We start from the raw sequence: 12,055 nt of genomic DNA on the forward strand, positions 1-12,055 counted from the left end.
TGCCCAACAATAAATCACCTGGATCAGGTGGCTACCAGTGGAATTCTATAAACACTTCTGGCCACTTACTGTATATCTCCATTATTCATCAGAATGGTTACGGAGATGAAGTCAACCTCCGCCATGCCGCCGCAAATGAATACTGCTCTCATTTTGGTTTTGCTCAAAGCCAATAAGGATTCTGCCCTCACCTTCAGTTAGAGACCCGTAAGCCTAATTAACTGTGATTTAAAGAATATTAGTTCAACACTAACCAACAGAATTGAAAAAGTAATTCAATTTATAATTCACCCAGACCAAACATGCTTTGTCAAGGGCAAACTCTCATCCAGCAACATGTGCCATTAATGTGTGATGAGTATATCTCAAAGGAACAACTTAAATGCTGTTATTGCTTCTTTAGATGGCGAAAAAACATTTGACAGAGTGTGGCAGTTTCCCTACCACACGCCACCCAAGTGGCGTTTTCAGGGACCTTCAGCACAGACACACAGACGACGGGGGGTTGTTAACACCAGTTTATTGTAGAGATGAGGCGAGGTGGAATTAGCCAGGAGCAGATGGAACATGTCATGACAGGGCTCCCCTCCTGACTGAGTGTGTGGACAGGGTTTTTAAACCTGATGCTCTTCAGCCCAACCAACAAACATCAGGTGTGGCTGCTCAAGGCATCCCATCCACCACATACCCTCAACACCCAACTGAAGCCAGGAATATTCCTGGTCGAAGCCTTCTCCCCTCCTCCACCAAGCAGAGAACAAAAATGAAAAATGCTTCAAACAAACTCTGAAACAGGGTTCCCATACCTTATACAAACAAACGTCCAACGTGGCTGCTGGGTGGTCCCGGCGATGGCTGCAGGGCGGAGAAGCTAGCCGCCAGTGGTTCCCTATGGTGGTTGCTGCACTGCTTCTCCCCCGGTCCTCCGCCGGACCCCCCAGGTGCTGCTGCTGCCAGTCGGGAGAGGGTTGGTGCTGGGGCCGCCCGTTGAACCACTGGTGGCTCTAGGGCGTCTTCGGACGGCCCTTCTGTGTCCCTTCCCCGTGCCGGAGCCCCACATTGGGCACCACTGTGTGACAGCTCCTGTTTTGGTTGTGGCTCTCTTGAACACATCCTGCTGCGATCGCAATTTGCTCTTGCACCATTTGTTGTTTTTTTTTGAAGGCTCACGTTGGCAGACTTAGCTCCGTGTTTGGTGTCAAAATGCCGACGTAGATTGTACTCTTTGACAACCGCCACTGCCTCATAACACAAAAGACATACCGGTTTTTCTCCTTGAAGCACAAACATATATTCGCCTTCCCATCTTTCTTTAAACAGCCTTCCATCTGCATCAATTTTTCTCTTCCTGGACATTTTGGGATCATTGTTTGTATTTCTTAATTCGGAAAATGGCACTGATGTGGAAACACTGCAATCTAGTGGTGGGATGCCGTCACTTCACGGGTAACATGATTGGCATGATCGGCATTATAAGATAATCAGACCTTCTAAGCTCTCGCGGGCCACATAAAATGACGTGGCGGGCCACATTTGGCCCGCGGGCCTTGAGTTTGACACATATGCCTTATACAAACAAACGTCCAACGTGGCTGCTGGGTGGTCCCGGCGATGGCTGCAGTGCGGAGAAGCTAGCCGCCAGTGGTTCCCTATGGTGGTTGCTGCACTGCTTCCCCCCCGGTCCTCCGCCGGACCCCCCAGGTGCTGCTGCTGCCAGTCGGGAGAGGGTTGGTGCTGGGGCCGCCCGTTGAACCACTGGTGGCTCCAGGGCGTCTTCGGACGGCCCTTCTGTGTCCCTTCCCCGTGCCGGAGCCCCACATTGGGCACCACTGTGGCAGTTTCGCTGCCACGTGCCATCCAAGTGGCTATTTCAGGGACCTCCGGCACAGAGACACAGACGACGGGGGTTGTTAACACCAGTTTATTGTAGAGACGAGGCGAAGTGGAATTAGCCAGGAGCAGATGGAACATGACATCAGCCTGGTGGAGATTCAACAAACTCAGTGGTTACAAACAAATCTCCAAACAAATTCACTCCAATTTGGCACAACCTGGATTTTCTGGTTACAAACAGACCAATAAACTTCAGGTCTTGGAAAAGACGCGGAATTCCTCATCTGGAACACATTTTTGAAAATAATTTAGTAATATCCTTCCCAACCTTAACCCAAAGGTATAATATCAGTGGTCACAGTTTCCTGCAGTTTCTTCAACTACAGCAGTCTCCTAAAGTTAAAAGTGAATTAACGCACAACATCCTCCAACCACCTCTGATGATTGAACATCTTACTCATATAGTTAATTTAAAAAAAAATCTCTTTTCCAGAATATACAAACTTTATTAAAAGAGATGACCCTTTAACTTTATCTACTATGGAATGGGAAAGAGACCTTGCTGTTACCAGCGATATCAACCCGTGGAAGCTTATTTGCAACATACTCAACAGCTTTTCTATGACCCGCAATTCCAAAATGCAACTCATCCAATAAGATTTTGCACAGAGCTCATATCACCCAAGACAAAATGTTCAAAATGGGTTTTGTGGATAAAGACGTTTGTTCTCACTGTTCCCTTAATACCAGAGATGACTACTCTCATGCCATTTGGCTCTGCCCACCTATCCAAACAATCACCAAGAAGCTATCAACCCTTCTGTGTCCCAGCATTCCAGTCTCCCTGTTTGTATGTCTCCTCGGCGACCTCTCCTCAGTCGACCCACCACTCAAACACCACCACATTTTGATTGCCCTAACAATTGCCAAGAAAATAATATTACTCAATAGGAAAAAACTGAGATAATCTCACCACATCACAATGGTTACATTTATCAATAGAATACATCAAGTTGGAAAAACTATTGTCAATACCTGAAAACAAGGTTGATTCATTGAATGAAATATGGGCTACTTTTATCACTGACATAACTCCATTCATTAGTACTTGAGTCTTCCTAAGTCGGGGCAATGTTGTGGTGTTAGGTGGGAATGTGGGGGTCCCTGGGGTCTCACCAGGGCACCTGCGGTTGGGTAGGTGCCTGGCAGCTGTGGGGACATCCGTGGTGCTTGGTGCTGTGGCCGTGGGGGGGCCCCAGGCCCCACGGGGGTGGTGCCCGTTCTTGTCCCTGGGTCGAGGTGGCCCGTCTCTGGGTGGGGGGGCGGGGGCGGTGCACCTGGGGTGTGCCTGCGTGTGTTGGCTTAAGACGGTGGTTACGGGTCTGACGACCAAGTGCCCCGCGCTGGGCACACTCGGCTACTTGGATGGGTGTTCAGGACTCGCGGCTGGATGAGGCGTCTGGCTGGTTGTGGTGGGGCGGGCCTCGCCCTTGCGCGGGGCGTGGGGACCCTGCTCTTTGCAGGCGAGTCACCGAGCAGGGCGGGTGATTTGGGCGGGGTGTCGGTCTGTCGCCGCCGGACCTGGCTCTGGGCCTGCGTCGGCGGCCTGGGTTCTGGGTCTTGTGCCTGCTCATGGGGGTGGGTTGTATGTGTGCGCCTCAGGGGCGCAGGGTCTCCTCACGTGCTCCGGGACTGAGTTATGCTTCTCGGGGCCGGGCATTTGTGTTGCTCCGCCGGCTTCCAGCTTCTCTTGGGGTTGGGGGGGTCTCCTGTGTGGCTGCAGGGCGGGTGCTCGGGGCTTTCCTGCGGCCGCGGGGTGTCTGTATGTGTCTTCTACATTTATTTGTCTCACCCGTGGTGACTCTCCCCCTCTTGGAGTAGTGATTAGTTGTTTATAGACCAAATCATGGTAAGATCGTTCTCCAAAGAGGGGCGTTGGTGGTGGTTCTGTGTAACCAAAAACTGTGCTCTTGTCATCCTACAGGTCGTCCACAGGACAGAGTTACTGCAGCAGTTCTTGATGATTAAGTAATGAATAGAGTGGCATTGCACTGAGAAGTTGAACTCCACTTGCAGACCAACTCTGTCCTAGATGCAAAAAAAACTCAATTTATTTGGCCAAGTACTTTTCTTTATGTAGAAGGAACTCGGAACAGTATAGATTAGGGAAAAAAAGAAAGAATTTAAACAGACAATAGACAGAAAAATAATGCTTGACAGTCAAAAGATCCAAAAAACAACAACAGGAACTCAGAAAGCAGCAGCAGGCGGTAAGGATGCAAGTATGGCATGGGTTCAATTTTTAGATATGAGTTTGGTTGGATATTCAGAATAACAATATTAATATTGTGTACGTGGTATGTTCAATGTAGGATGATATTAACAAAGCACGCATTCGGCTACTTTCTCAAAATCACGGAGAGGGAGGAATAATTTTGTCATTATAATAACTCTGACACCCGGAGGAAATTGAGAAAACATTTTGGCATCCAGCATTTCATGTCTCCAAGACATAAAATCCAAGAGCTTCATAATTACTATTGGGTGTTAATGGGGGAGATGTGATACGCACATATCTCCATTTAATAGTGATGCTCTTCCACCAGGTGGCGCCATGTGTCCTGTGTGTGATCACATGAGAGCATTTCATTCACTATCCACAGGTTTTCAGGAATTACATATAACTTAAATATATTGATTCTCGAAACCTAAAAACGAATCATTCAGGGATATATTCCTTTTGACCCTTTTGCTTAGTTACTACTTACTACAATCTTGTGTCAAGATGAAAATATTTATATTAATGTATGGAGACATGAAGATGTAGATTTCCCTATTTTTTTTCCAATAAAATCTTATGAATGAATTTACTATTGGTAAAATTAAAAAAAAAAATGAACAAACAGAAATTATCTTCTGAACTGAGGAAAATTCGTTTTTCCTCAATACAGCAGTATTTTAGCCAATGCTAAAATATGGCTGTTTGAAAAGGGAAAATAATGGAAAACAATAGAATATTATAAAATGAGTTGAGAAGTTTCAAGGAAAAATGCAAGGGCAAAAAAAACACAAAACATAAAACAAGACAAAACACAAAAACGTGCACATAAAAATAGGGTAAAAAGGATGTTCCTCAGAGGGATGTTCTCCCAAGTCTCCAAATCTGAAGAAAAATTGGATGCACTGTGGAATGAACGTACCAGTATATACAAGTATAAAGAGCGACACATAGAAACGTGTACAGTCTAGCTGCTCCCTACAGTGTGGGACCCTGGACATCTGCCCCTACACACACACACACACACACACACACACACACACACACACACACACACACACACACACACACACACACACACCCCAACCCCTCCCATGCGGCTGTGGCTGAACCTAACGCTGCTAATCCTTGAGAATAAAGCCACACTGTCCACTGACCTGTTTTCACTGCCCAATACCCAATCCCCTACTCCCGTGTCACTGTCACCCTGTGTTTCGTCGTCTGTCACTTCGATGTGGAGACATTTTCAATGCAAATATTCGTCAAGTCCGCCGCCGTGTAACACACAGTCATGTGAACCTGTGGATGCTCCTGTGGCTGTTCCCAGAATCCCCCCCCCCCCCCTCCTTACACACACACACACACACACACACATTGCCAGCGGAGCTCTGCACTGGCACACAAAGAAAAGCATGCACACGCACACACACACACACACACACACACACACACACACACACACACACACACACACACACACACACACACACACACACACACACACACACATATATATGCACTTTGTTTCATAAGAGAGGAGTCTTACATTAGCAGTATGGTCTGACGAAACCCCTGTTAAGGGTCTGCCAAAAGTCCCAAAATAACATAGTAACATATCTTAAAATAAGTTAACGTTAGTTGGGTTGAATGATCAGTTACCGTTTCCAGCGCCTGCCGGGCTCATTTAGGCCATTTGAGGATGAACAGAACAGCTGCATCTTGGTGTAACGTGATAGACCCGAACTTATTAGCAGCTCTCTCGCTCACTTCACTGTATTTTGGAAAACCCCTTGGATTTTCACGCCATTGGCGGAGATTTGCACCGTGTTCAACAAACATATTTTTAGGACGTTAATCGATCATAGCGGGCCCGGTTCCAGACCACTAAGAACGGTGAACAACGTTCCCTTTGTATCGATTATTTATTTTAACACGTATAACGGCGTTTCAAACTACTCTGTAGATTTGATGTTATGTTAACATGGGGACTACCGACACGAATGACAGTTTTCCGAGTTCCCGTGAAACGTGGCATCGCTTCTTGCTTCCTCTCGACCCGGTACAAGCTTGGAACGCTCTCTAATCCATTTGATGGGGCAGAACCGCCGCTGGATCACAGCGTACCTCACTGCCACAATGAGCTTTACACGCTGTTGACTCGGATGCGGAAAAGCGTAAACATGAAATGTGTTTAAACAAAGTATTTTAGGGGAAGTAGTTCCGGGAAAACTGTTTAGATTGACATGCACTACGCTATCGCTGACGTGTGGATGTGACGGTAACATGCTGAGACTGGTTGTACTGACCATAGATTTAACCCAGAAGAAAGATTTAATTAATGGGTTTTAGTTATTCTTGATATCATCACGTCTCAATTTCAATTTCCTCGAGGATATTCATTAAACGTTGACTGTTTTTTTTGGGTTTTTTTTTTTTCTTACATTTTTTAATTTTAAGTTCGGAAAACCGCCGCGGCTCATAGTTTGGAGCGCAAGGTTTTTCCGGTTGGATTCTCGGGACTTTGGAGACAGGTTTTCCAGATTCACAGTGTGGTCTGAGGATTTGAAAAAGGATCTTGAGCAAAGCATTTCTCCTAATAATCCCGCTATTCTCTCTCCCTCTCTCTTTCTCCCTGTGCCCCCCACCAACAACCCACCCTCTTTTCCCCTCCTCTATTTCTTACATGGTGTCGGGCCCCAGCCCTACTTTCTGGGCCCCTGCTTCTTTCTTGGGCTAGTGTTTCCATTACAGAAATAAAAGCATGACGGGTAATCCAGTTATATGTTCTCTGGACGATACGTATGCACGTACACGCACAAACCACACACACACACACACACACACACACACACACACACACACACACACACACACACACACACACACACACACACACACACACACACACACACACACAAACACACAAACAGAGAGGTGCACACAAGAATGAGCACTAACCAAACCACATGCTCACAAATGGACAATCACAGGGTTGCATACTCTCTCCAAAAAACGTGAACACACACACACACACACACACACACACACACACACACACACACACACACACACACACACACATACACACCTACATACACACACAGAAGGGTATGCATATGGAGAAAAACATATGTAATATAATGTAAACTTACATGGCAACCTCATATACATGTGCAAAAATAAACCGGCACTCAAAATGTCAATGACCAACGCACACACACACACACGCACACACACACATACACGCACACACGCACACGCACACGCATACGCACACGCACACAAACACTTGTGATCTCCAAAGACAGTTTCCCGCAGAGCAACACATCCTTCCTACGGCGTTTGAAGAGGGAGGACACAAACAGCGGGTTGAGAGGAGAAAGAAGGACTTGAAAAAATATAAAGGATAGATTCTCCAAACTGGTGTGTACAGTCTGATTCCTCTCCTGTTTGTCTTCCAGGGATTCTTTTTTTCAAGAGGTGGTTTGTTCCGACATTTAAGCTCCATCCAAAAAAAATAAATAAAAATAAGAAAGAAAATAAATCCAGTTTGGCAGAATGCGAAAAGGGAGCGGGTGGAATGTTCAGACAGACAGACAGACAGGTGGATGTACGGGTAGACAGGTGGATAGATAGAGACACACACACTCCACCTGTACGTACGTATATGATGTTTAATTGGTATATTCGTGCTGATTTGCGGAGCGTTAATTGACGTGATTAATTCCTTAATTCAGGGGAAGATTTCTTCATGTCTCCAATTAACAAGGGTAGCTGCACCGCTTAATTGTCAATGTCCTGGAAGCGGCACAAAATGACTGGGTAAGTTCACATCACTGTCTGAAAGGAGAGACAGAGGGAGAGAGAGGGAGGGAGGGCTGTGGTAGTCCAGTTTTCGCGGCTTTATTTGTTCGTCTTTTCGTTATTTTCTTCCCCGTCTGGGTAGTTTGAGGAGAGGCCCCGGACGGGACGGCCTCACGGGATGTCGGTCTCGGTGCTGGGCCGTACTTTGGGCCTCCTGTTTCGTTTTAAACGAAATCATTATGTTCTGAAGGCCGTTATGGATCATTTTGCCGAGCTCTATAGTGAGCCACGGACTAAAAGTGTCACTGTTATATACAAGTCTAAATATGCCACAGGTTAAAAACGATAACAGTCACAATACGACTAAACCTAGCAAACAAAGACGCTCAAAATGCTCTTTGATTTTTAATTGAAATCTGCTCTTCTTATGAAGCGCTGAAACATGTTTTCCAGTCTGCGTGTGAGGGTGTGGAACTTTGCTCCGTCTGAATCAGCCTCCATTAGCATAATATGTGTGTATGCAAATCTCCGTATTTCTATTAACTAACTATTGTTTGAGACTAAAAAGGAGTCAAAGCGGTTCTGGCCAATTCTCTCCACTACAAAATACTGTATGTGTGCGAGGGTGTGTGTGCGAGGGGGTGTGTGTGTGTGTGTGTGTGTGTGTGTGTGTGTGTGTGTGTGCGCTCGCGCATGTGTGTGTGTGCGTGTGTGTTTGTGCATGCGCACATGCACGTGTGTGTCTGTGTGTGTGAGTGCGCGCCTCTGTTTGTGCGCTCGCCTGTGTGTGTGTGTGTGTGTGTGTGTGTGTGTGTGTATGTGTCTGTGTGTCTGTTCGTTTCATTTGGCCACTTGGAAAAGCCTCTTAATTTATGCTAAGTAGGCTATTTCTGAAAAATTCTCTTCAAGAACCTTACACACACACACACAGACACACACACACACACACAGACACACACACACACACACACAGAAATGCACACACTTGATACACTGCATGTTGGTCAAATGTTAACGATTTATTAATTTTAGGGTTTAAATCTCTTGGTGTTGAAATTCCTCAACCTTGAAAATGGAAAGAATACCGATTGTGTGAGAGAGAGGGAGAGAGAGAGAGAGAGAGAGAGCGAGCGAGAGAGAGAGAGAGAGAGAGAGAGAGAGAGAGAGAGAGAGAGAGATAAAAAGAATGGGGGGAGAAAAGAGAGTAAAGACAGAGGGACAGTGAAAGAGTTAACGGGAGAGCAGCGGAGAGATGGAGAGAGCATTTAAATCAGTGCTCAGAAAATAATAACCATGTCCAGGCCTGATTGGTTTGCTTTTCCTATATTTAACTCAGCGGACTGGGAAATGAGAGAGGGAGGGAGGGATGGCGAGAGGAGGGATTGAGAAGAGAGAATCACGACAGCAGAAGATCAGATGTCCGAGGGTTCGAGGCGACAAAACCCCCAAATCCTTAAGAAAAAGAATAAAACCAAACAAGTACATTTTGTGTTGGGTAGTTACTACGAGTGACGTTGACAGAGTACGTCGAGTAGTAACACAACAAGAACTGTAACTATAGCAGCACAGTACATAGGTACATAGGAAGGTTCTATTTCCTCACTCGCTCAGATCTTTGTCTTCACGCATGCCCGGCGCTCCCTCCTTCCTCTCCTTATCTCCCTCCTTCCCTCCTTCCCTCCCTCCCTCCTTCCTTCCCTCCCTCCCTCCTTCCCTCCCCAATACAACTCTGGCAACACTTACATAAACCATCTGTAATTCGATTACTGTATTTTTTTCCCCACAAACTGAAACGGATTATGGTAATCTGGAGATCTGCTCGCTCCAACCCCACCTCTGATGATTGAACACACGGCGCTGATCGACCAGCGTTATTATCTCACTTCTCATCCTCTCTCTCTCTCTCTCTCTCTCTCTCTCTCTCAATAGGGCTTTATTGGGGTGTGAGGCCCTGATAGAACATGGTGACAAAAGGTGAACAAAAAACAAGGCTGTAGGAAATGACTAAATAAACAAATGTAAAAACTGAAGATAAAAGCAGTGAACTGATTAAAACTCAAAAAGTCTGAAACTGTACGGAGATACTTTTTCAGAACTGTCAAATCGATCCATTTGACAACTCAACACCCAAATATTGGCTCCCATCATTTTTTTTTTAACTGGTACGCCGTTAACGCTTTGCTAATACACCTTCTTGAAAACCGGAAGGTCACAATATTGTCTTTTTATCGTGAACTTTAAAAAAAATAAATGGTTGTAACCAATGCATTCGATCAGGTTTTGACTCTTCTACAGTATCAACAATTTTGGCTATTTCCGCGCGAATGTAGGAGACTGGAAACAGGAAGTTGCGCCGCTTCCTACCGGCCACCTGCTGTCGTCAATTCTCCGGGTGTACTGTGGCAATTGCAAAAAGTAGTTTAGGATCCAACATTTGAATAAAGCCTGGCCTTAAAAAAAAAAAAAAAAGAATGTTTTCCTCCCCCCTCATTTTGTCTTTTAGTCTCGAGCAGCGTGTTTGAAATGCGCCATCGCATCCACACAGACGGACAAAGTTGGTGTTGACTCTTCCTTGCTGTTGTCTTGCTGGTAGAAAAACTTCCACATTGCAAATCTTCCACGCGCAGGACCTTACCACTAGGACCCACACTCCCCGGCGAGGCAATTTGAAGAGGAATATTGAGATTGATTGATTGATTTATTGATTGATGAACTGTTTTTCTGTCTCTCTCTGCTCTCCCTCTCACTCTAAAGGAAAAGATTGAAAGCAGTTTTCATCGCTGTCTCGGGAGATAAATCGAGATAAATCAATTCCGCTTGTGAGAGTACAGGATTTTTGCCAAAGCTCGGGGCAGAAACACTCCTTAAAAAAGGAGAGATGTACGTCACTGCGCTGGCAGATAAGCGGGAAATTGCCAAAGTGCTTTTCTTTCTCCTGAGGCTCAACTTGGAAATATGACAGAATTGTGACGCCTCCGAATGGTTTAATATGTCTGACAGAACCAGAGATTGTGGTGAAAGGTGGTCATTTGTGCAGCACCAGCGCAGGGAATCAAACAAACACCGACAGGGGGGTTGTTCTCACCCAGAAGCGCAGAACACAAGGAACCTTTTCCTTTTATTTATTTGTTTTTTATGTAATGACTTTTAAACAAAGAGTGTGATTTCCTTCACCGAAAAAGGTCCAGAGTTATTCTTCAAAGGCTTCTCTCTGGAAGTGTTTTAAAAGACACGTGCAACAAGGTGAAGCGCATGAATCAGTGAAAAAACAACAACAACCTCTTTCCCAATATTTTCTAAATAGTTCCCAGTGTGTTTTCTTTGACTTTTCAGACCCAGTTGTTTTAAAAAGCCACGATAAAGAGCTCCGCACCACTTCTCCTGCCTGTGCACTTCTCCTTCTTTGGACCCGGGAAGAGAATTGAGTAAAAAACATTTAAAATAAAAAAACGCATTACCATTCATTTCGACTAAAGGTTACGAAAAAAACTGTATTGAAGTTTCTAAAACTGAATGAAAACTCTCTGGACAAGGAGTCACTTGATTTATTTTTTGAACTTGCTGTGAGCTGGACTCATTTAGAAATGAATGCAGCAACCAAGAAGTGGATTATTTATTATTATTATTATTATTATTATTATTATTATCAATGATGCTTTTATTACTCTCTCTGCCTTCGACTTACCACCGCTGATGAGATAAGGTAAGATAAGATATCCTCAATTTTATTTGTGGTGTAAAAATGGCTGCTTGAAGGGGAATTACATTTTAAAATACTATCTGGTTTACAACTCAAAATATGCCTCTTAAAAAAAAATATATATATATATATATATATATATATATATATATATAAATATATAATAAAATAATATAAAAAATAAATGAAATAAATAAAACATACTTATTATTATTGAAATGATATTTAACTGTAAATAATAAGCAGTTTCAACTACCAGTGTATTATACGGGGACAAGTTCATAACCACCTCTGACTTTATTGAATTGCTGTCGGATTTGTCTCGTTATTTCCAAGAAAAGTCAACAATAAAACTCAGACTTCCCAATACAATTGAAGTACTTATTGCTTTTGTATGTATATATTGTGAATTGAGTGTATATCCTCTCACTCTGTACTTC

Source organism: Zeus faber (genome assembly GCF_960531495.2).
Source record: "Zeus faber genome assembly, chromosome: 1".
Taxonomy (NCBI): Eukaryota; Metazoa; Chordata; class Actinopteri; order Zeiformes; family Zeidae; genus Zeus; species Zeus faber.